Here is a 24,689-nt window from a genome sequence, read left to right as displayed (position 1 = left end):
TAGCATTGCAATTCTGCAAGTGTGCGGCTTATCTGCTCGCTAAGAGATTCCGTGGATAATATCTACAATTACCTTATGCGCGTTGTAAATTCCTCACGAGAATGTACGGTCCATTAGGTTCCGAGACGACGTTGCATACGAAAGGCTGCTTAACGTCCCAAGCATACGAGGGGCGTCCGCTTAGTAAAGCCCACGGCTTCCGAAAGGGAATGAGTAACTGCCCATGTTTTCTTTCCAAATAACTCCTGACCGCAAATTTCTATGACAAGCACGGTTAGAAGAAAGCTTCCTCTGCCCCGCAAAAAAATCAAAGCCGGAATAACAATGCAATCAACGGTACTCTCAAACAAAGCCTGCATCCACAAATGAAGGGCCAGGGGAAAAAAAAACAACAGGTAAGTCAATTTTCTGTCGTAAGCAAGGTAGTGGTTTTATTTCCTGCCATGTGGATCCTGTACTGGACTTTACAACATGTTTTCTTTCGTTTTATACACTTGCCTTTTCCATTCATCAAAGCATATGTTTTTTGCACCTTTGTATTTATATGTTCTGTAAGTTTTGTAATATACAATTACATTTTCATAGAGTTTGACAAGATTGATTTACCTGCTTGTTCCCTCCTACCCTTCAAGTAACCCTAACAGGTTTTGATATCTACTTATTAACTTACTAATCAGTGTTGCAAGCTTCAAAGATTTATTACTACATTACCAGGACGTATATAATCGAAATTAGTCAATGGGAATGTAACGCCAGTAAGGTTACATTCTTCATTTGCAGACATTAGTCAAAGTTTTTGTGCCACGACGGGGCAAATAATCTCACGCACTCGTAGTACCTGTGTGAGTGTAAGGTGTGACCTCCTTGGAAGGCACCCAAATGTCAACCTCATTTCCACGTAGTACACCCTAGCAAGTTCAGTCTTGCAGGCCAACGAGTCTCTGGCGCCTGGACCCACTGCCAATATAAATCCTCTGTGAGGTCGTGTTGGCCCGAACGTGTGCATTTACAGCCTCAGCTCTTAACCAAAGAATCGATATTTTATTCTCGGAGCCAGTACAGTTTTAGTTGTTGGTAATGAGTAAGGACATTGAATTTTAGCGATGCGCGAAATCGCCAAATGTGAAAAAAGATGACATTTTGAACATTCTGGACTTAACTACACCCCCAATGATGAAATATGCATGAATTTTATTCGCGAAGTAATGCGAAATGCGTGCTTTTCCACGAAATGAACGCTTTTTGCGAAATAATTATGAAATATCATCAAATTGAGTAGAAAACACGCAAAAATCCGGCAAGCGAGGTCGATTTGTAACGAAACGTTTGCCTAAAGTTTCCTACCACTTGCAGCTGAAGAACGTTTTATCTTCGATCACATCAGGAAGGTGCTGCAAATTGAGATTTCCCATACACATAATCTCAGTTCGAAAAATTAGCTCCCTGTCAAGCTGCATTCCCTTCTTCCCCCGAATGTCTACTCAACTTCAGTTTCATTGAACATGCTAGCTGTAGCAGCGATAAGATTAGTCTGTTTTTTCCCACCGCTGGTATATACCGCTGATCTAACATTTTATTTATTGCTCTCCTCAGTTTTTATTTACCATAAATTTGTCTCCCTAGTAACGAGTCTAAGTTTTAGGAACTGAGTTAGACAGATTTTGAACTGACATTTTATGTTATTGTTACAGTTCCGTCCTCAGTTTTGTTATATTTAAGTGGCCTGTCCTTGTATTGTGTGTCAAACACAAATATGCTATGTGTTGACGTGCCATAATTTAGAAATCAATCACCGCTAATAGTAAAAGTGACCAATCTATAATTTGTTTTGAATCACATCGCCAAAATGCATAATGTACTTTCAGTCAATAGCCGGAACGAAAACAATAAATAAATAGACACGACGACAACGACTACTACTGCTACTAAGAATAATTAATAATGTAATAATTATTAATAACAAATGCATATTCAAATAACTATGGTGTTTATTATTATTATTATTATTGCAGCCTAAGTAAATATATAAACACAAGGTCTATCACGTGTGTCACTTCAGCAAATTCGCACTAACCAAAATTACTTCTTCTAAATTTCCTAGTTGCCCACCGACAGGAGGCTAGTTTAGTACAAGAACTTTCTCTTTTCCTGTTCATCTATCACTTACTAGAATGAACGTAACAAAGGACAGACTTTTGTATAATGTCTTAAATAAACAAAATGGATGACCAATGTCGCAGCAGGAACTCAATTGAGGGACCAATCTGATTTACCGGAACGGAGTTTTTCTTTAAAGGCGTTCAACAAATCAAGGAGCGACATCTAAATCTAGCAACAAAAAAATTAGAAGTCGTTCCTTATGGAGGCATGTTTATAAATAGGCCTAAAAGATACAACAAACAAATTCATAAAACACATTGCTGACATGAATAATTATTTACAGACCGTCTAGTGGGGGAGTTTTGTTCGTTCGGAGTTTTCATCTAAGAAGAGAGCGAAAATAAGTCAGCAAGAAAGTGAGGAACCGACAGCGATGAGCGATTAAAGAGGGCGCCTACAACCTGCGTTAAGGGAGAGAAAGATTTATTATTATGTTTGGTGCCAGAGGCAAAAGAAAGTTGACAGCTCCGCCAAGCGGAGAGTTTTCGTACTAGAATTTCCATCTTTCCAAGTGTCCTCCAGGTCTTTAGCGAGCACCCTTTTTCAAGGAACCGGAAATTTATTGTCGCGAATGTGGCAGTAATTGAAAGGGTAGTAAGAATGACAAGGAAAACTGAAAATACAAATAAGCAGAGCTTTAAAGTTAATATTATACAAACACTCGAGAACCTATGACTCGACAGAAATATCTGACTCACTGTCCATGAGCTTGCAAATACTTACGGTCACCGGCCATAAAAAGAAGACACCTGGATCCTGAAATTCTGCCTTGCGTGTAATGTGTGGTTGCATAACTCTATGGCGGTAAGCCGATTTCAATACCAACGTTTCAATTGGAAGCTAACATAACTAATTGCAGGGAAGCCAGTATTTCAGGACCTGGGTATCCCACTTTTATTGCCGGTGACTGTACATATTATTCCCTAAGGAAAGTGCACTGCAGAATGTGATTTATTTGTATTGCAACAAATTTTTTTGGTAAAATTGAAAGAAGCGAAAATGCATGTTAGGATTTAGTAAATTTCGCAAGTTTAAGGAAAACTTTAAAGTTATCCCCTGAATATTGATTTCTTGATTGATTGATTGATTGATTTAGTTTATTTTACGTCGTCTTTATATCACTTTTTGGATAATCACGACGATGGGTAGAATGGCGATAAAATGAGGATTATTCTAGCTCCGAGTCCAGGCTCCGAGTCCAGGCTCCGAGTCCAGGCGTAAGAGACTCGCTAACCTGCAAAAGAGAGGAAGAGATGTTGGCAAGCGGGTGTCTTCAAAAAGGGTAACATCCTCCTGCATATTACACCTTGTAATGAAGGTACATATGGAGTATGGAGATAGGGCCCCACAACTATCGACCGCACTGGAGGCGCTGTGATCAACACGACGCTCCTCCATCATTACCACCAGACACTGTCGGAAACATTCCCACCGAGATCACCATCTCCTGTAGTAGATCCCGGATCTACTATTTGCCAGCTCTTATTTTGATAAATTACTGGCCAGTTTAATAAAATGGACGCAAAATAGTGAGAATTATTTTGAAAAATTGTGGAAGTCGTTTCCTACCAATTTAAACAAATATCTTGATCACCGCCACCCACTTTCTTCTATTCCAAATACATTTTTCTTTCCGTTTGTACCCTATCACATCCACGTAGTTGTACAGAACATTTCTTTATATTTGCTTAATTAATTTTTATTATTTAGCGTCGCTTTTGTTTAATAGAGACGAAGAAGTTGCGTCATGATATGATGAAACTCATGTCCATGCCGGGATTCGATCTCGGGACCCCTGGCGTCGTAGCGCGCTGCCCGCCACGGAAGTCGGCATATATATATATGTGTGTGTGTGTGTGTTTTCATTAAATATTTGTTACACTTCAAATGGTCGTATTGTTCTTGCACTATCAATACTGAGAGAAAAACAAGCCTATTGGAACTAACTCGCCGTAAAATTAATGCCAAGTACCGCGTTAAATGTAAATGTTGTTCTAAATGTACCAATTTCTGTTACTTTAATTGCTAACCTTGCATGTACAGTGGGATGCACAAGTATTATCTTGCATCCTACACGTCTTTAAGGACTGGATCTTTACGTATGCTGGTATAGAAGCTGTCAGCAGTTTATTTAGCGCTTTGTTTCAATTCCAGAAAAAAGTCATTGCACATAACAACGATAATAAGCATAGTGATGGATAATTGGCTTGGTAATACTTATGCATCCCATTGTAGCATCCCATGCGGATCCTATGAAAGAAATATATTACAATTACGTAAGCAAAACTTGACTGAGACATTGTGACATTGTGGGCTGTATGGGAACAGGCAGTCTGAGGTCACAGGTGAAGTTAAAGGAGGAAATGAACCTACCTCATGGTTCAAACGTGAGTGTGATCGTAGTAAAACTAGTCTCGTGGTGCGTCATTGCCAGATAGAAGTGCAGAACGCACCTCTTCTCAAAATAGCCGTGTTTCAGAGTCGTAATAAACCCAAACCTAGTGATGAAATTATTAATGTTTTGTTGCAGAACTGTCTGCGATGACTCCAACATCCACACGCGAGCGACGAATGCATTCCCGAAAGGAATTTAAATGCAGAAGCAAAGTCGTAAAGCTGGAAGGGGTTTCGGTGCCAAGATGGTGGCTGCTTTTAGTGTGACATCTTTTATGGGTGCTTACATTAACATTTATGCGCCTGCTGTCAGACTGGGACACATATTCCTAAGTGCCTTAGGGTTCCGACGGTCACGGAGACACCTGGGAGATGAGAGACGAGTCGTTATTCACGGAACCCTTGTACAAGTAATTACGTTCGGAAGTAGGTGTCGCTGGTCTGCTTGTAGGCTACGTACGTGAACGCTGTATGTATTTTAGAGAGGTTTCTCAAGATTCATATCAAAACATAATTGAAGCATATTTATGTAGGGCAAGTAAAGTTGCAAGACAGTTCTGAAAGCAACTCAATTTCTTGAAAATGAGTGACACTAGATGTCGAAAGCTTGAAGTTTGTTGTAGAAATTATTTGCTGAAAACCCCCAAGAAAACTTCGTAGTTATAATGTAAGGTAGAACGATATGATCGGTAATTAGATATGGCAACTACTGTAAATACCGTGTTGGTGACATGAAGACATAAATATAATTTACGATTAAAACTTTTGTATTGGTGACGGTTCAAGAAAACTAGACAAATTCGGATATTATCAAATAGTCTGGCAAAATATACTATACAAATTAAACATACATCTAAATATTTTTCGCATCATTGACATGTGGATTAATAAAATCAGAAAATTGGGTGCTATGAAACAGTGCGGCAAAATATGTTCGTAGAATTTTGTTCGAAATTCGGATATTATAAAATAATTTAGCAATAAACTGTACACATGTGAAGTACAGAACACAATTCTGTTTGTTGGATTCTATCTGAAATAAGCTCATGGTATACAATTTTGTGATTCATATCTTCTGTTTCACATTATCCGTCACAATGCATTTAAATAATATTTATAGAATTGAAATTTTCGTCAGCCATAAAAAATTCAAATCATGAATGCGGACAACACATAGTTCGAGACAAGGTTGACTTTTAGCGTGACTTTTGATGTGGTGTACTCAAACGTATATTCATTTTTCAAATGTGTTGAGGTTACTGACACATTTTTATTGGGGCGGATACAAAGAACTACGATGCCTTTCTCAAAAATGATCAAACTATAGCTTTGTGTGTAGTAGTGCTCGGGTTAGTCAACCAGTTTTTGTTTCCTTATATCAACATTTCAAACTGAAATAACTTTATGTTTATACTGCTATAAATATCTTATGGATATAATGCCCAGGTCAATAGCCATAGAAAACGAAAGATCCTTAGCAAATTAACTCATGCAGCTGTCACGAAGGAGACTAGGCTTTGATTACTGGGATGGGCGTTCTTAGGTAATAATTTATCTATCAATACTGCTTCATAAGCGGTTCTAGGACTCACCCAGACTCCGCGTAACTCCGGAGGTTACAGGCGGCCAAAGCGTTGTGCTAATTGCACCACCACTATGGCCGAGATCCAGAATCTGTACTTATCCGCCTCCACGTGCTATAATTGCTGGCACCTTTGCTGTTTTCTTAATCTGCCCGGAACGAAACCTCACACATCCACGCATTTCATCAAGTTGTCGTGGCAACAGCTTTGCGTGGAGCCTGATCTATATAAAGCACGCACTTCGCCAACTCTACTCATCAAGTCCAGCATATTGGTTCGAACCCCCGCTGTTAGAAACGACGGCGCAGCGTCTGGACTCCAGCGGGGTTTCGCTCAGCGTGAACTCTGCCTCGGCCTGTCTTTCTGTTGTTGGTTTTCAATTTGTTTCCTCCTGGAAATCAAGAACAATAGCCAAGAATCAGCGGGGGGAAGAAGGAAGAGCGTTCGACTTCGTGTCCTGTTGGAAACAGACCTGTCTAAGGGATGACAGCACCCTTCATCTGCAAATAGGCTTTATTCTGATTTACGTCACCCGTACGCCCACGTGCTGGGGAAAGTATTTTGAGGACTTACGCCGCAAGGTAAAGTAGCTAGCTGCCGTATGGAAGCCAACGTAAACTAGATACCAATCTAGTATTCCATTAATCACAAGTTTCTTTGACTATTTTTAAAAATCAAAATGCCTGGAAAGTAATACTCAGCAACTTCTAGCCTCATAATCTTCCAGTTCATCCTTAACAGTAGAATATGAGACGTAAAGGGTGGCTCATCCATGTAGTACACCCTAGACTGCATTTTGCAGACTAACGAGGCTCTGGTGTTTGGACCCATGGTCAGTATAATCCTCTATGGGATTTGTGTCGTGTGCCGTCCATATGTGTTTGTCATTCTCCTTTCAGCTACTTCATCTCATTTTATCACCTTTCACACTCATCTTCGTAACTAGCCAAAACTTTCAGAATCGCGAAGTAAAATAGATCAATTCAATCAATCAACAGTAGAATACCTGGAGATTGTTACTTGTGTAGAAAGAAGATAATTTGTATATTTCTTGCTTTACGTTTCATTTCTGATACTTTTGGTAAATCGTGATGAGTAAGTGTGATGATTTGATGAAATTGACTCACTTGAAAATACTTTAAATGTTGAAGTTAAGAACACGCTTATTGTAGAGGTGTGCCTAGCGAGAACTCGAACTTGCATTAGTCTATTTGCTATTTCATACACAACTGACCTTGTTCTGGCAAACCTTACTGGTGGCGAATGGGAAGAAATGAAAGAAAAATCTCGAAGGTCAAATGAAAAATTCATGAAACATCCATTGAATATCCAATTTGAAAATGTCATAAAACATTAATGAAGTATGCTTTGCACACTTTTATCTTCGTTTAGCGATACACACAATTGATTCAGTAAGATATTCTCCTAAACCAAGTGGAGAGTACAGAACAGTTCATAAAAAGAAGCACTAAAGCCCATCAAGATGCGCTCAAGATCATTTGAATGCACATTAACGCAAACATCTGAGCTTTCAGAAATTCCATTAGGCTATAAGCATTAAAATATTCCAAAAAGCATTGACCCTGCTGCCTGGCAATCGCTCTCTGAGGAAATATCTCAGATATTCCTCCTTGAAAAAAAAAGATCTTTTCTCCTCGTAGCTTCTCAGACAGAGCAATTCCGAAACCTTAATTCTCAACAAAACTGCTCATAACGTTCTGTACAAACCATAAAAATCTCTGCTTGAAAGTTGGAAAACGACCCTCGTTCCACTTATACAAGATATGCCACTCCACGCTCCTTACAGAAGAATATCGTCTTTTTCAGAAGCAGAAAACGACTGATTGTAAAAATGAACACTCCGATCCAAGATATAGGGGAGTCGCTGCGATGGGTATTAGTGTGATCTGTGAAGATTTTCATTGTCGTCTGCGACACGATCGGTAAACAAACCATTAGAAAGAGGTAACCTATGATTTGGTAAGAGATCATTTTGGGCTGGTAGCTTGTATTTTGGTGGTTGGCTTGGATCTTTAAGCATTTTCCGCATTTTGAGCATCGTTTACTTCTCCTTGACTTAAAGAAGAATGTTGATGACTATGAAAACTTTCTGGAAGAATCTCTCAGTAACTTCACCAGTAAAAGTGGCTGCGGAGGCAGCAATATTCTGTTTTTGTGGGAGGCAGTCGCACGGGAAAGTAAAGATAGGCCCTCCGCTGGAAGGCGAATGCCAGGTAAATTGTATTAGATAAAAATGCTTTACATCAATGGCCCTACTATATATATTCAAGCAGTGTTACTTGTTCCTATCTGGGAAAAATCCTGCAAGTAATCAGATATATTATCCATCTAAATACCGCATGAGTTTGTCGTCAAAGTTTGTTTAATCACCTGGTTAACCGCCTCCGTGACCAATCGGGTTGATTGGTCTCTCCACTGAAGGCTCCGAGTTCGAGTGCCAGACGGATATTATAGATCGTTTCAGTTCTTACGGCGGACGCTCTACAAGCTGGCGCGGGTGCGGGGAGGCGACCAATCCAGCGCAATAAGAAGCACAGCAGCCTGTAAGCAAGTAGTACATATTTCAGCCACGTCGTATCTCTCGGCGCCACAGCTGTTGTCTGCTTGGTCTGCGGCGTACTGAAAAGACCTACAGCGTTTCTTGAGTGGCCCTTTATTTAATTACCGTTCATCCTCATAGCCACGATAACCAAGAAGCGACGCTAAATAACCAAAAAATATAAATTGCGAGAAATTTGAGAGAGGGTGTCTGACTGTCAAAATTATATTTCCTAATTTTCTTCTGTGAAATATGTGGCTTTTAAAATACAAGGTGTCCCATGAGTCTGGAACCATAGGAGAACAAAAAGTTGATGTTAGGAACATATTATTGTACAACAGAGTTAAAGAATATGTTCAAAGTCCCCACCAGCAAAATAACTTGGATTCGCTCCTCCTTAGTCAATGCTATGGTTTACCTGTAACAGAAAAAAGGGTAATATAAAACATACCTATGGTTCCATGGTATAATTATTATAATGAAAATGTGATAAAATTTCAGTGGACCTTAGAAATGCCATGAAAGCCACAGGAAGGAAAAAAAAACTTGATTTTTCTTATTAAGCTTCACTTGCATGCCACTTTTGCCTACTCGAGACAATGAGGATGAGTGATGATGTGATTAAATTAATGAAGGGACACTCAGAAAGAACATCCATGTCCAGGTCTGGATTTGAACCCGGGATTTAAAAATAAAATAATCGAAAGAGATTTGGAACGAGCACGTTAATGAGAGCCTGTGCAGGTAAGAGAAACCAAAGTCTAGACATGAGTTCGATCAGCTAAGGATCGAATTTATATCGGTCTTGAAACGACAATTACGCTGTTCGCGATTTTCATTTTGCACTTAATTTATTAGTCAGCGTTTGACACGCCCCTTAAATTAAGTAGTCGTTCCATTTAAATAAAATGCAATCCAACAGAAAATGGGCGAACATAACTTTTAATCAACAATGTCGCTTGCAGGGTTTCGCGGAGTCCATTCAGAACAAAGTTGGAATAAGGAAGCGGGACAGGTCCTCAGCCATTGAGAAGAAACGTCAGTTACATCTCTTTGAGCGTCCCGGTGCCTACGACATTCGAGTTCCATGATTAAAAGTTCTCCCTCTTCTGAATTGTCGCCATGGAAACGTTCATAAACGAGTCGAGTTCTTATTATTGGGTTTCCTATTAATCGACTCAGGGCAAACAACATAATGATTCCCCGATCTCCGTGCCAAGTTTTGAGGTGTTTATTTCCGCCTTGCGATAAGCGGATGTGCTCACGTTCTGGTGTTACGGTCACGTTCTTCAGAGTTGCAACGACCCCATTGAAGAAGCGTCCGCGACTGTACAAGGTGAGCTACATCAGGCACTTCGTCTACGTTCGGAAAGTTTCGCCGATACTCGTTTCTGACGTACAATGTTTGCAGATAGCAAGAACAGAGATCTAGAACAGAGTTCTTTCAAATTTCAATTGTTTCCATATGCGTATATTTCAGTATATTATGTATATTACTCCACGTCGGTTAATCGCGATGAGAAGGATAAATGATGAAATGGGTATTTGTACAAACACAATGCCTGGCCAAGGTTCGAAGCTGGGAGTTCTGGCTTCAAAGCGCGTTACGCTGACCATTCAGCGACGAAGGTCAACGATTGTTATAGGGCTACTATTATGTTTTGAATTGTGCTACTGTAGAGAGTTTGTATTAATTATTCTGATACGGACAAATAGGTTGTTAACTAAAACTGATATATATATATATATATAATTGATGAATTGGATTTGTTGATACCAATCCATTATTCTACTAAATTAGAATAAAATTCCTCATTAACGGATCGTTGACAACACATGATCCCGTCTACACACATAACTTGCAGGGAAGCACGTGAGTACTGTAGTATCTTCTTGTAATAACGCCAAACCAACCGGCTTATTACAATTAAATTTTCGAGTGGTTTTGCAATTTTGCATCATAACCGTGCATTGATTTCCATTAGGAGGCCCAATCCTTGACGATATTATTTCGCGAATAGCTAATGAGTCTAGGGGCGCTATTGAGGCCGCAAGGATTCTGATCAAAAACGCTTGCGACCAATAAATCAGTTTTAGAAACCTCAAGAAAATCTGACTTATCGCTGTTAGTGCCTAGATATCGTCGTTTCTATGGTTACGAGAGTTTTGTTGCGGCATGCAGCTTCTACGTTCGACCTTCCTTGTAGGAGAATGGTTATCACTCTCGTCTTAGGTGCGAGGGGTCCCTGGTTCAATTCCAAATTGCTGAAACATAAAATAATGTCATTACTGGATAGAAATGGTAATATACTCTGGCCTGGAAAGGAAGAAAATTTCGACGATGGGACTCGATGTGCTGACCCAACGAAAACTTGCCAGCAAGAATATGTTTCTGAAGGGTTTGTTTTCGAAGAGCTCGTTTAACACAAAATCAAATATTCTGTAGCAGAGCAGTAAAATACCCATTGTTCATAAGTGTATTTTCTAGGAGATCGAATAGCTAGAAGATTGATCGGATATATCGACACTTTTGTAATTTATCCTAGCTACAATATGTAATTAGTTAGTATTAGTTACACATATTTTATATTGATGATCCACCCTTTGTCACATGTACTCTTTTAGAGTGTAGAGGTGTAGAGGCAACGCTGATGTCTTGTAATCAAGAGGCCTCGGTTTCGATCGCCTCGATTTCACTTTAAACTGTAGGTCCAGTCCCGATAATCCTATCTGCGCATAGAGGGGACTTAAAAAAAACTTTGACTTTTAAATCTTGCCTTGTATTGCTTATCCGTGTATAATGAACATTATTGCAATAGTTTTTTTATAAAAACAGGAAATTCAATTTCATATTTCTGAAGGCATATAAAATATTATTTTAATCTTATTACTTTTCTGCACTGGAAACAAACATTCTCTAATATTCACTAAAATGATTCTTGTCGTGGATGCAAATCACCCGGCAAGGCATTCCTTTTCCCACGGTTTTTCCTCAGTTACTCCCAGCGAATGCTTGGATGGAACCTTCAATGAAGGTTAAGGTCGATTCTACTAACTTCTTTAACATGTACTGTACCATTCTGTCAGAAACACGACTGTTTAACACATCGATTGATTAACTCTTGATCTTGCCTAGATATGGGCGTTCTTTGGGAGTGCTCCTTCATGAATTTAATCCAATAATATTGTATCGTCTGTATTAGACAAAAAAGCAGAAAATCTAAGAAAAATCAGAAAATAATTTTTAAAAATGTATCGCTTTCAAAACTCATAGCTTTGAATAACCTATTCGTACAAATCGTACACGTTAATTAACTCAACCAAAACCGAAACCTTTGGGAAACGACTTCAGAACATCAACTTCGGTTTTTGGCATAGTTCAGTGATTTTCGAGAAAATGGAGTGTAGGCTCGCAAGCTTCGAACATTGAAAGCAAATAAAATTGATTCTTCGTCTCGCTGCTCCACATGTGATATCACTCGGAAACAATCCTATTGGCTGAACCTAGGTTTGGTGTTTGGATTTAAGAGTCGAATGCCGGGATACGCTCAGCTGTTTCTAACAACCGTCGCAATTGGCCTTTAGAGCAACGATTAATCGTCCACAAGGACCGCTGCAACTAATTGAATGTCAATTTCCAAACAGCAGTAGAAACCAACCGTCCTTATCTGATTTCACCATGCAGATCATTCTTCAACGCTGGTAGACGTAAGGTTAAGCGATTGAGGCGCCTTGGTTAGGCAGGGAGAAAGATATGCTGCGGAGAACGTAATATATTCCGGAGATTCAGTGATCGAGGTTCGCAAACAAACAACCAGCACTTCTCGGAGGCAATAAATTGAACATGCAAAGATAAACAACCACTCTGGGAAACTCTGGCTTCCATAGAATGCCTGGCCACCACTTGAGGTCAACTTGACTGTAGTCGTCTTGAGCACAAGAATTTATGCAAGTGCGGATCATTCCAACCACATTTTGTTTTTTGTGTGCCTGTTGGAAGATCCCAAAGGTCTTAGCAGTGCCGGATCTATAAACCTAAAGATCCTGTAGTGCGGGGAGGGGGCGGTGATGAGTAAGCCTTTACATACTCAAAGTATGGAATATTGTTCTGTTAGGCATTGGTTGATAGGTGCAGCCTTGAAATGCAACAACACATGGTATCTGTCTCTGCTGGATGTCCTTGTGTTTTCGCTGACATATGCCACAGTGCCTATCACCTATTGCCTAATATAACAATATTCCAAACTTATACCTAATATAATAATATTCCAAACTTTTTTTGAGGAGTGTATGTGTATATAAAACAATAAACGTAGTAATTTGTCCAGCACCGCAGAATACGAAAAAAAAACCACCGAAATATTGTAAGGAGAAACCATTTGTTGCTCATTTTAGGTTGTCTAAGATGCTGCAGCAGTTCAGTTAATAACTTCTGTTTAATGCTCGATATCACTAACTGAACATTAATGCCTTTCTAACAGCAAGTGTTTCTTCCTTAGCTCCGTGGTGTGTGGAACTAGGAGTCGAGATTCTATTGTACGTGCATACGAGTTAAGAGGTAAAACGGGTCTTACTAGAAAGTATATCAAGAACTGGGGGGAAGGAATGATGAATATGTGGATAGAACGAAATGTGGGGGCCCTAAATCTGATTTGTTTACCTAACCACCACTGCACACCCAACCCAACGCATGATGAACTGATAGCATAAACAAAGCAATTACGGAAACATGAAACAGCAGGTACTGTTCTATCATTCCCAGCTGAATTACTCTCTCTTTAAACAGCTCTCAAAAGTGATTTATCAAAACGTTTCATCTACACATGATTTTGCAAATTTTCTGTGCGAAAAGTATAATAGAATTCTACCTAGCTATCCAAAGATGTGTATGTAGCGGAGTGGTTAGCACGACGGGTATACCGGGTTCGAATTAGGGCCTGGGCATGGGTGTTTTATGATTGTTTCTTCGTCTATTTCATCCTATCATCACTCATCTTCATTGTCGCGATTAGCACACAAACACGCGCGCGCGCGCAGGCACATACTGAAGGAACTAAATAGCAGCAAAAGTTTTAACATTTCCTTTCACAAGTGCATGTATTTATACAGAAGGGACCTTTAGTAATATTTTTTTTGGATGGCCCAAAATTTGTGGATCCGGCACTGGGTCTTCACTGTGGATGAAGATCACACAAGAAACGCAATCGTAACCACAGATCAATAACCCTCCTTCCTCCGCTAAATGTATTTCGGTCCAGTAGAAGAAAAGGAAAACCACAACGCACTGGAATTGTCCAGAATTGAATAACATCTTATTTTATAGACGTGAAACAAGTTCTTAAGTTGACCTTACCCCAACAATTATATACGCAATAAAGGAGCATTGGTGTGAACTGTGTAAGATTGACGTTAAAGAAAATTCAACATTGAATTGAGTAATAAACTTTAAAATATACGGAAATTTGACGTTTATTGCATTGAAGCGGCCAACTTCTTGGCCCTTCGTGATATCTTATCCCATACATATCGCGTTGCCAATTGAGCAGACAGCTATTCTTCTCGCTGCTAACTCGACAAAATATCGTATTGTTTTGGCAGTGTACAGCCCTCGGGTTGCTACCAATTGGTATTGGTATCAGAAGAAACTTTGACATATGCTCCAAAGCTTTGCGTTTTCACAATTGCATTCAGATTTCACAGCCGTGAAAAAATTTCCAGGAAGGTGTCAAGTGTCTGAGCGATCACCAATAAAAGTAATTCCTCAGTTTCCTGCTCACTTGCTAGCTGACCCAAGCTTGCCTTTGCTCAACAAAGTATTCGACTCCATAACACAGCGTGTATCATAACAGAATAAACAACGTATCAAGTTTATTGTTAAAATATTATCTGAAGCATAACAATAAGGTTTGTTGTACCTATAACAATGAGAAAATCTTCACGTTTTGTTTTCATGCGCAGGTCATTGCGTCTGGTTTCAGCGATACATGTCCACCTGGTGGTGAAAATTTGAACTATTTGTTTTCGAAAGCATCGCTTCCCCGTGGTCTCCATAGTTTCTATACCAAGTTTCACCTCAATCATTGCTTCAAACGGACAACAGAGGGCTTTGCTGGAGATAATCAAGTGAGAGTAGGTGAATATTTTTCACTTCTTATGGATTGTGTTGTAATGGAATTATTGGCATTGGTCAATGGTCAAAACACAATAAAGCCATAAGAAAATGACCAATCCTTTCAATAAATTAAATCTCTGATGAACTTTGTTGGTATGGTTGACGCGCCAAATGTCGCCACAAGTTGTCCTTTCCCACTGTAGAACTACCTGTACAATGAACTGGTCGCGGAACCAGGGAGAGCTACACTGGAGACACTCCTTTGTAATCCTCTTTGCGCGGTTTTCCCCGGATCCTAGCGGGTGCGAGAAGAGAGGAAGAAAAGGAAGATAACCAACGTTGACAAGAATTGGATCTCACGCTGAGACGGGGACGATGGAACAGAAGACTTACACAAGAAGCTGTTACCACAACGTTGGTAATCCATTACCGCGATCGGAGGATATCCCCGTATCCACTTACTCGGCATTTCCACCTGAACTTTCTAGCAGAACCTTGAGATCACTCCACTCGGAACAACCAATCATAGGAATTGAACTCATGAACTGGTGACGTCACTTTCATTTCTCGTTGTATACTTGGGAAATGGCTGGGGGGAAATATCTTGCAATGATGTGCGCCTGCGTTTCCATCAATCCACTTGTTGCTCTTTCAGAATTGTAAGCCGATTATCTCGGTTACCATGGAGACCACCAGAAGAGAGGCTGTGTAGATATCGGAGGGACGACGGCGAAGCCTGCATTCGAACAAAAGACTAACCCGCAACCGAGAGATAGGGCAGGCTTGGAAATTCAATGATAAATGATAAGAGCACACCGTTAGAGGGTTTTATCGGATCGTCTGAGGAGAAAAAGGTGAACCGTTATACCTGGAAGCTATCTATCTCTCTACCTTCACGTTCCATTCTTATCGAAGCATGTGCCTCCATGTACTTCTGCATTAAGTTCACTTCAAATCCACAACAATGCGATTATCTCTTGCAGGTTACGGTCTAATCGCGTATCCTATTCCTCAATTCAACGGCCTTAGGTTTTCCTGCAGTTCATTACGTACTCCTAGAAAGCATTGGAGGCGAGGCAGTTTCAATGCCAAAACGAGGTTGTCAACGGATCAGCGAGGGTTGGATTTGATCCACCATGAAACAGAGCAGCCTGTTAACCCGCACGAGAAATTTTTACAAAACCTTTACATTAGTTGAAGAATGAATCACACGTGGACTTACAGAGGAATGTAAAGAGAAAGGAAGAGAGAGAGAGAGAATGAAAGAAGAAGAGATAGAAATATATAGTTATGGACAGAGCTAGAGAAAGAGAGAAAGAATAAAATGGAAATAAAGAGGAAGAAAGAAGTAGAAATAGAAATAAAAGAGAAAAAGAAAAATGCGAAACAGGTAGAAATATAGAAACAGGAAGATAGATAGAAAGAATGAAAAATAGAAACAGAAAATAATAAACAGAAAAACATTATGTTTCTTGACCTGTTTATTTATTCTTTTCTGTTCTTGTTTTTCTGTCTTCCTAAAGTAAAAGATAGAAAGAAATAGAAACAGGAAAAGAGGTGAAGAAAGAAAAACAAAATATAAAAAGAGAGGTAGAAATGGGGAGAGATAGAGGGGGAGAAAGATAGACATGAGAAACAAATATAGAGAAACAGATGAAAAAGGAAATAAAATATTTAGGAACGGAGGAGGAGAGCGAGGAATTATAGAAAGAAAGAGAATATATGGAAAGAGAAGAATATAGAAAGTAGGAAGAAATAAAGAGACAGAAGTGAAGAAAAATATGTTAAACAGGGGTAGAAAAGGAGAGAGAAAAAGAAAGGAACAGGGAAAGAAAGAGAGAGAGAGAGAGAGAAACTAAAGGAGGAAGAAGGAAAGGGGTAGGTTTGGAGGAGAGGGAGAAAGAGATAGATACAAGGAGCGAGAGAGATAGAGAAGTAAAAAGAAAGATGGGGAACAGATGGAGAGATAATGAAAGAGTGAGTGAGAATCGTGTCAAACTAGGATATTTCGTTCGTCCTTGTGCCCATTTCACCCTAAAATATGTCTCAAATAAGGAGGTTTATGTACTTTGTATATATAGCCTCCAGGAAGCTGGATTACAGGTGCCCGCCACAACTCCCAGCGTGTGCTTCGTCGCCAGCTACGGTAAGAAGACGTGGGCCGTCGAAGAACACGCTGCGAAGAACACGCTGGTCTTGGTGAGGTAGCCCTTGAGAAGGCTATTCGAATGACGGTCTGACCTACGACTGCGACTTACAAGCCGTAGTACCGAAGATGGTCTACGCCTGGTAGCTCGTAGTTTTCGTGAGGTGGTCCTGAATTCTCGAATTTGACTGAATCAATTACTTCAAGTGCCCACCTCTTTTAAGCTGCTGGCAAATACTTCCTAGCTGCTTATTCAGCTCTTCCGTATTTGCCAGCCGATGACGGGCTTGAACCCGGTAGTATCGAAGAATGCCGTGTCTTCTGACGTCATGTGTTTCCGCTATTTGTGGAATGTTAGCTTGTGTTGTAAATTGTCGCTTGACCGAGTACTGATGTCTGGAAAGAGATTTTATCTTTTTACAGTCTCCCATGAATCGTTCCACAATATCTTTTAAATTAAAATATCCGTCATGATTCAAGAACAAATTTTGATACAATCAGTAGAATGACAGCACTTCATTCCTACGCGTCAGCAAAAATTTGATGCGGCTGGTGTTATGTTACATCCGGTCGTAGCGGGCCACGAGCGGTTTTATTGTTGAGTCAGCAGAACGTGTCTGATCACCTTGAAGACATCGGAAGCGGTGGGGGGAGGGGGTCAATGGATTTGTCACGATGTTTCTTGATGTATGCTAACCTAACACGTGCATATGTTTGTGTGTGTGTGTGTGTGTGGAGGAAATGCGCGCGCAACCATTGCATATGATGGAAAGACATGAAGAAATGATTTAAAGATGGCGCCGAAGGTGCTGTACCCCCGAAAGTTTAGCGGCTAAGGTTATTGCTCTGTAAAACAAGAGGCGTCGAGTGTTCGATTCCTGGTAGAGTCAATATTGATTGATTGATAGATTGAGTTAGTTTTTTTTAAAGTCCGTTTTATGCACGGTAAAACTAATCAGGATTGGACCTACAGTTGAAAAGTGGTGATTCGGACCACTATGTGCCTCCACCGAGTATCGAACCTGGGACCCTTTGATTACAAGGCGACGATGTCAATATTGAATGGTCTCGATTAGCCTGTGTGTAAATAAAGGCAACAAAATGGTTGAGTTCGAAAATCGAGTTGGGTTAGTGGTTAATGTTGTCACCTGGCAATGAAGAGGTCGCGGGTTCGATTCTCTAGGTAGTTAAATTAGGCCAATTGTTTAGTCCCGCCATTATAGGTCCCCGATTAGTCCATCTGTGCATAAATAGTGTTTGAATAAAATCAATATGGTGGCCTTGGGTTAGTGGTTATTGTTGTCGCCTGGTAATGAAGAGGTCGCGGGTTCGATTTTCTAGGTAGTTAAATGAGGCCAATTGTTTTGTCCTGCCATTATAGGTTCCCGATTAGTCCATCTGTGCATAAAAGTGGAAATTCTGGATGCTACACTATATGTGAGAAAAGTATCGGTCAGTTCATCCATCAAACTTAGTCACAATCGCATATTGCAAAAACATACAGCAAAATACCCTCTAACAAGAGTACAACTTAAAGCTGTAACTATTCCAAAAGATATTGTTTCAAAAACAATTGACAATGTGATACTTGGACGTCTTCCGAAACGATTAGTTGTGGGGTTTGTTACCAACGATGCATTCAACGGCACTCTGTCTACAAACCCATTCAATTTTCAACATTTCAATTACAACTTCTTTACTTTATATGTTGATGGAGTCCAAATTCCCGGCAAACCACTTCAACCAGACTTTGAAAACAACAAGTACATAACAGCATATCACACATTATTCTCTGGAACAGGGATACACTATATGGATGAAGGAAACAATATATCGCGTGAGGAATACCCCCAGGGATACGCATTACTTGTTTTCGATATAACACCAGACGCAGCTGCAAGTGCCATATCCCACTGCAGTCTTCAACGGCAAGGGGCTGTTAGCTTGGAAGTCCACTTCAAATCGGCTTTGGAATCTACTGTGACTTGTGTTATCTACTCTGAATTTGACGCTCTCATGGAAATTAATAATCAAAGAGATATTCATCTGGATTAATTGTATAACAAGGTGAGTTGCACAATATTACTATTTAGTGTCCAGCAATGCTGTCGACTTTAAATTTGCTTCACGGGTTAATATCAAATAGAGCCTTTGACAATCATCATGTTGGGGTTTTCGCAGCTAATGAATTACCTGTACATGTGGAACTACCAGCAGCGTTGATTGTAAATACAGACCCCAAAGATAGCCCCGGGAAGCACTGGGTAGCAATTTACATAGACAGTAACTCCCGGGGGGAATTTTTTGATAGTTACGGAAAACCTCCACATGTGCATAACCATTTGCGATTTTTGGAAAGTAACTCTAAATTCTATACGTACAACACTCATCAGATACAAAGTTACGGGTCTGTGTACTGTGGGCATTACTGTTTTCTGTATTTATTCCATAGAGCCTCTGGTAAACCCATGCATAAATTTCAAATTTTATTCCCAGTACCGATAAAAAACGACAATATTATAACAACTTATTTGCTGACTCGTAAATTAAATTTATAATACTCGGTACGTATACTAGAAAATATTGACAGTAAATACTGTTTGAAATTTTATACAAGTTACATATAGTCCTAATAGTATATTAATAATTTTGTAGCGTTACAGTTTACAACAGCTTACTTATAATATTTATCTTGTTTTGTGTCTTTACAGAACAATGACGCAATATCCAGAGATGGGATCTTTCAATGCTAGATTGTCCTCTTTCAGAAACTGGCAATCAAAAGAATTCCCGTTTGTAGAAGCTCTGTCCGAAGCAGGATAATTTTACATTCAAAAAGAGGATAAAACAGTATGCTTCAAATGTGGTGGAGGATTATACCGATGGAAATACAGAAACAATCCAATACTAGAACATCGTCGATATTTTCCATTTTGCCCCCTGTCTATAAACCTAATTTCAGATCGACAATGCGGTTGATGCTTTAATTAAATTAATTAATATTTGTTATCCAATATTTCCTCAATATGACGTTTATGATATTCTGCTGATTTTTCTCTCACCATTGATCTTTGTAACGCCCCGCCCCCTCCACCTTTTTTGTCCAGCACATGCTTGGTTTGCTACGCGCGCATGCGTTTCAAAAACACACCCACGCATTTCTTCAAATGTATATCTGCACGCTGCGACATGCAGTATCTCGCAGTTCTTAGTCATGGAATCCTCTATTTCGATGCCGCTGAAAAAAAGATTTCAACCGTACACTAATTTCAAGGGGGTTCTTCAGAAAGAGAGCGATCAGCATTTACCTGAAGAACAAAAACAAGTAACTAGTCTTATACGCCAGTCGATATTATTTGATCACGTCTACTATTTGAATGCTTCGAAAACAAAGGTTATCTCAATCGGACTTTCCTCTCATCTGGATTTCCAACCTGTGGTCAGGCTACACAGAAGCGGGGAGGCCGGTGTTGAACTTCAGTTGCAGGAGTGGCACGCTCTTCAGGAATTGTTTCCAGTAATCGACAATTACATCGCTATTCCAGGTGAGCAGCCTCGTGTTTCCTACCCACTAAGTGAGCAACATGAATTGCTGATAACCACACTGTACAATCGTCGTCAGATCATTATAAGGAAAAAACCAGCTTACGGTTCCCTGGAGATAGTGTTCATCGCAGAAAGTTCGTGGCGGAACTTTATGAAGATATTTGTGTGCATCGAGCATGCGAAAGTTATGTGTGAAACAGTGTCGCCGTATCTGAAATCATATTTTGGAAACTGTGTGGAATCTTGCATTCTCGACCTTCGCGAACAATGTTTCGGTTGCACAGATATTTCCCCTGTCCATGCATGTAATAAGGAGAAGTTTGTGCTTTCCCATCTACATGGATGTACAAAACCTGAGCCTTTGTCTATACAAAACATCGACGGAAAAAGACTTTCCAAAGAAGTGTTTCTTTTTTGCGAGAACATGCTTGTGGAAAAAATAGTGAAACATTTTAATTCAGTGGTTGCAGCAGAAAATGGATATGATAGTGACACAATTCCTTATGTGGGTGAGTGAACAAACTTGAAGAATAAAAACTTGTTAAATAACATGCTGATAAACTGGTGACACAATATAAACATTTTACATATGTATGTGTGTGTGTGTGTGCGGCTCTTTTGAATTTTGTAAATATTGGTAATAAACAGGGATAAAATATATGTCTTGGCTTTTTTTCATTTATCACCCCTTTAAAAATCCTCATGGTTTATATTTTTACTGGTAACAATCGTTAATAACAACATTAATAATTAACTATATAATGAAATAATGTCGAAGATAAAGCATGAGAGCTTTTCTTCACACTGGTAAAAATCGGTGTTAATAACAACATTAATAATTAACTATATAATGACAAAGTGTGTATTGTGGACTTGTCGGAGATAAAGCATGAGAGCTTTTCTTCACACTGGTAAGAATCTGTGTTAATAACAACATTAATAATTAACTATACAATAAAAAAAATTGTGTATTGTGGACTTGTCGGAGATAAAGCATGAGAGCTTTTCTGCACAGCGCTGGACACGCAAAGGCAAGTATCTTTATTTTCATTCTATTTCTAACAGTGATTCGCTATTTTTTCTTGTCACTATAAAAAACTAATTCAATTTTTCTTTTATCACATCTGTCGCCATTTTGCTTGTTTTTGTTTAATTCCTCTTTACGCATTGAGGTTAATCGAAACATAACTTTAGACTTTTACATGGAATTGAAACATAGAATGTTGCCTCCTTTGATTGAATCGAACCTGTGACTCCTCTTTGATCACAAAACAATAGTGACGGCCATCTTGCTTATTTTACCTACTCTTTATGCATTTAAGATAATCGTTACTGGGGCCCCACACGGCAAAACAACAGATTCTAATTTATTCACACTTCTTTTTTTTTTTTTAAACTACATCATTATCAGCCAATTTGACATTGTGAATCGAACCCGGGACCTTTTCATTACAGCATAAACATCCTATTTCCAATTAGTTCATTTTCTCTTTGTGCACAAAAAGCTAATCGGAACTTTTAAACAAATACAATTGAATATCCAATTTTCACCAACATTGGGAATCGAACCCTCAACCACTTGGTTAAAACATCTCGCGGAATAAAAAACACCCCCGCGCCGCGCCGCCCCGCTCCGCGCCGCCCCGCTCCGCGCCGCCCCGCCCCGCGCCGCACCGCGCCGCACCGCCACGCGCCGCGCCGCCGCCGCCGCCGCCGCCGCTAAACACAAAACGCGGCCGCCATTTTTATTTTATTGAAATACTATTTATGCACAGATGGACTAATCGGGAACCTATAATGGCGGGACAAATCAATTGGCCTCATTTAACTACCTAGAAAATCGAACCCGCGACCTCTTCATTACCAGGCGACAACAATAACCACTAACCCAAGGCCACCATATTGATTTTATTCAAACACTATTTATGCACAGATGGACTAATCGGGGACCTATAATGGCGGGACTAAACAATTGGCCTAATTTAACTACCTAGAGAATCGAACCCGCGACCTCTTCATTGCCAGGTGACAACATTAACCACTAACCCAACTCGATTTTCGAACTCAACCATTTTGTTGCCTTTATTTACACACAGGCTAATCGAGACCATTCAATATTGACATCGTCGCCTTGTAATCAAAGGGTCCCAGGTTCGATACTCGGTGGAGGCACATAGTGGTCCGAATCACCACTTTTCAACTGTAGGTCCAATCCTGATTAGTTTTACCGTGCATAAAACGGACTTTAAAAAAACTAACTCAACCTATCAATCAATCAATATTGACTCTACCGGGAATCGAACACTCGACGCCTCTTGTTTTACAGAGCAATAACCTTAGCCGCTAAACTTTCGGGGGTACAGCACCTTCGGCGCCATCTTTAAATCATTTCTTCATGTCTTTCCATCATACGCAATGGTTGCGCGCGCATTTCCTCCACACACACACACACACACAAACATATGCACGTGTTAGGTTAGCATACATCAAGAAACATCGTGACAAATCCATTGACCCCCTCCCCCCACCGCTTCCGATGTCTTCAAGGTGATCAGACACGTTCTGCTGACTCAACAATAAAACCGCTCGTGGCCCGCTACGACCGAATGTAACATAACACCAGCCGCATCAAATTTTTGCTGACGCGTAGGAACAAAGTGCTGTCATTCTACTCAATCCTTTCTGTTATCCAACACTCGGGCTAGGATGAACCGTACTGCTTAACTGTATGCCATTTATGTGAATGAAATGGATGTTTACTATTTAGCAAATAAAGTTAATTATATCGGATATCGAACTGTGAAGATTTGCCAAAATATACAGAATATTGCTAACTAAATATGTAATACAAAGAAAGAAAGGAAGAAAAGCTGTACTCACCTCCGGAAACAAAGATATCAAAGAATCCTGAAATGAAAAACGAAAAGCCTCTGTTAATAATTGAAAATCAACACTTCATATCTGAAACTTAAAAGTCAAAGATAGCAAGATTTAAGTTTAATTCACTATTATGTAAAAATTACTATTGTTCTAAGGTTTTTCTGTGGCTGAATGATGAGCATGAGAGTGAGATCTATGGTTGCATATGTTTGCAACTGTTACCATTGTTGCTTGCATTGTCTACACTTCCAACTATTGCTTCCTGATATTAATGTTAAAAATGTGTATCTATTGGATACATGAGGAACAGCATCACCAATTTAAAGGCCTAGCACAAAATAGGTCTATCCCGGAGAAAAGTGATATTCGTATTGAAGTAGGAAACTAATGCCGTCTTGTGCAAACTACGACGGAATGTGATGGACAGAATAACTTCTGTTATATTTACATGCGCATCGCAAAAATTCAGAATATATACTGCTGGACAAAAAAACTGGACACCTTAATATTTGACATCTGAATTGCAATTACTTATAAATTACGCTCTCAGTTTGGCAGTTTTCTGTAACTTTCGTTTTTGTTCTAATTTAGCTTATTATTGTATGTAGAACATCCTCAAAGTTTGTTTTGTGTTGAATATATTTCCAATAATTTAGTTAGACTTTGAATCAGAATTTATGCGTTTCACAAAAATTGGAAGTGTCCTGGTTCTTTTTGTCTTGCAGTGTAGAAACTTAAGAAAACATTTGCAAGATGCGGCACTGATCAATCTTGTATATTTTTGGCAGTTGCTAGAAGAAGTATACTTATTGTATATTCCAGTGTAACGTATTGTTAGCAAATTTTTTACATGTAAATAGAGATAGGTCCTCCTCCGTAGCCAAGCGGGTTAAGGCGTTCACTCGTCTTGAGATCGTTCGCTGCGGGACGGCGTAGGTTCGAATCCGGCTCTGGTCGGAATTTATTCGGCCTACGTATAGGGCCGGTGGCAACCCACCATCGTGAGGAAATTGGAGCTCCGAATGAGTGAGCGGTAACCCGGTCGAGAAGACCTACAACGGCTGGGGGTTCGACGGGCTGACCACCCGTCACCCCAATACTGGTCTAAGATCTCCACGCTATAACAGGTGACGGAGGAACAGTGTGGGAGGGAGACCAGCAGTCGGTAGGTAAGCCAAGGCTCTCACGGGCTGTCGCGCTATGGGTTATTGTTATAAATAGAGATAGATTGATCATGTGAAAAGCACAGTCTACGGTACTGCAATACAATACCATGGCAACATTGCTATCACAACACTGTGATGGGGA

At 39.8% G+C, this 24,689-nt stretch overlaps 1 protein-coding gene across 1 annotated transcript in view; it reads right to left on the bottom strand.

The window, feature by feature from the left end:
• The window catches only part of SPR (G protein-coupled sex peptide receptor), a 476,822-nt gene extending 453,412 nt beyond the window's left edge, over positions 1-23,410 (bottom strand). Inside the window, exon 1 of the mRNA XM_083111284.1 lies at positions 23,382-23,410. The gene's annotated coding sequence lies outside the window, so the exon portion shown is untranslated. The remainder of the gene's footprint in view (positions 1-23,381) is intronic.
• Positions 23,411-24,689: the final 1,279 nt, after the last annotated feature.

This window comes from Lepisma saccharinum, chromosome 25, assembly GCF_977018435.1.
Source record: "Lepisma saccharinum chromosome 25, izLepSacc3.1, whole genome shotgun sequence".
In the NCBI taxonomy this organism is placed as follows: Eukaryota; Metazoa; Arthropoda; class Insecta; order Zygentoma; family Lepismatidae; genus Lepisma; species Lepisma saccharinum.
Note: the sequence above shows the minus strand (reverse complement) of the source record. Positions and strands in the feature narration are given on the sequence as shown.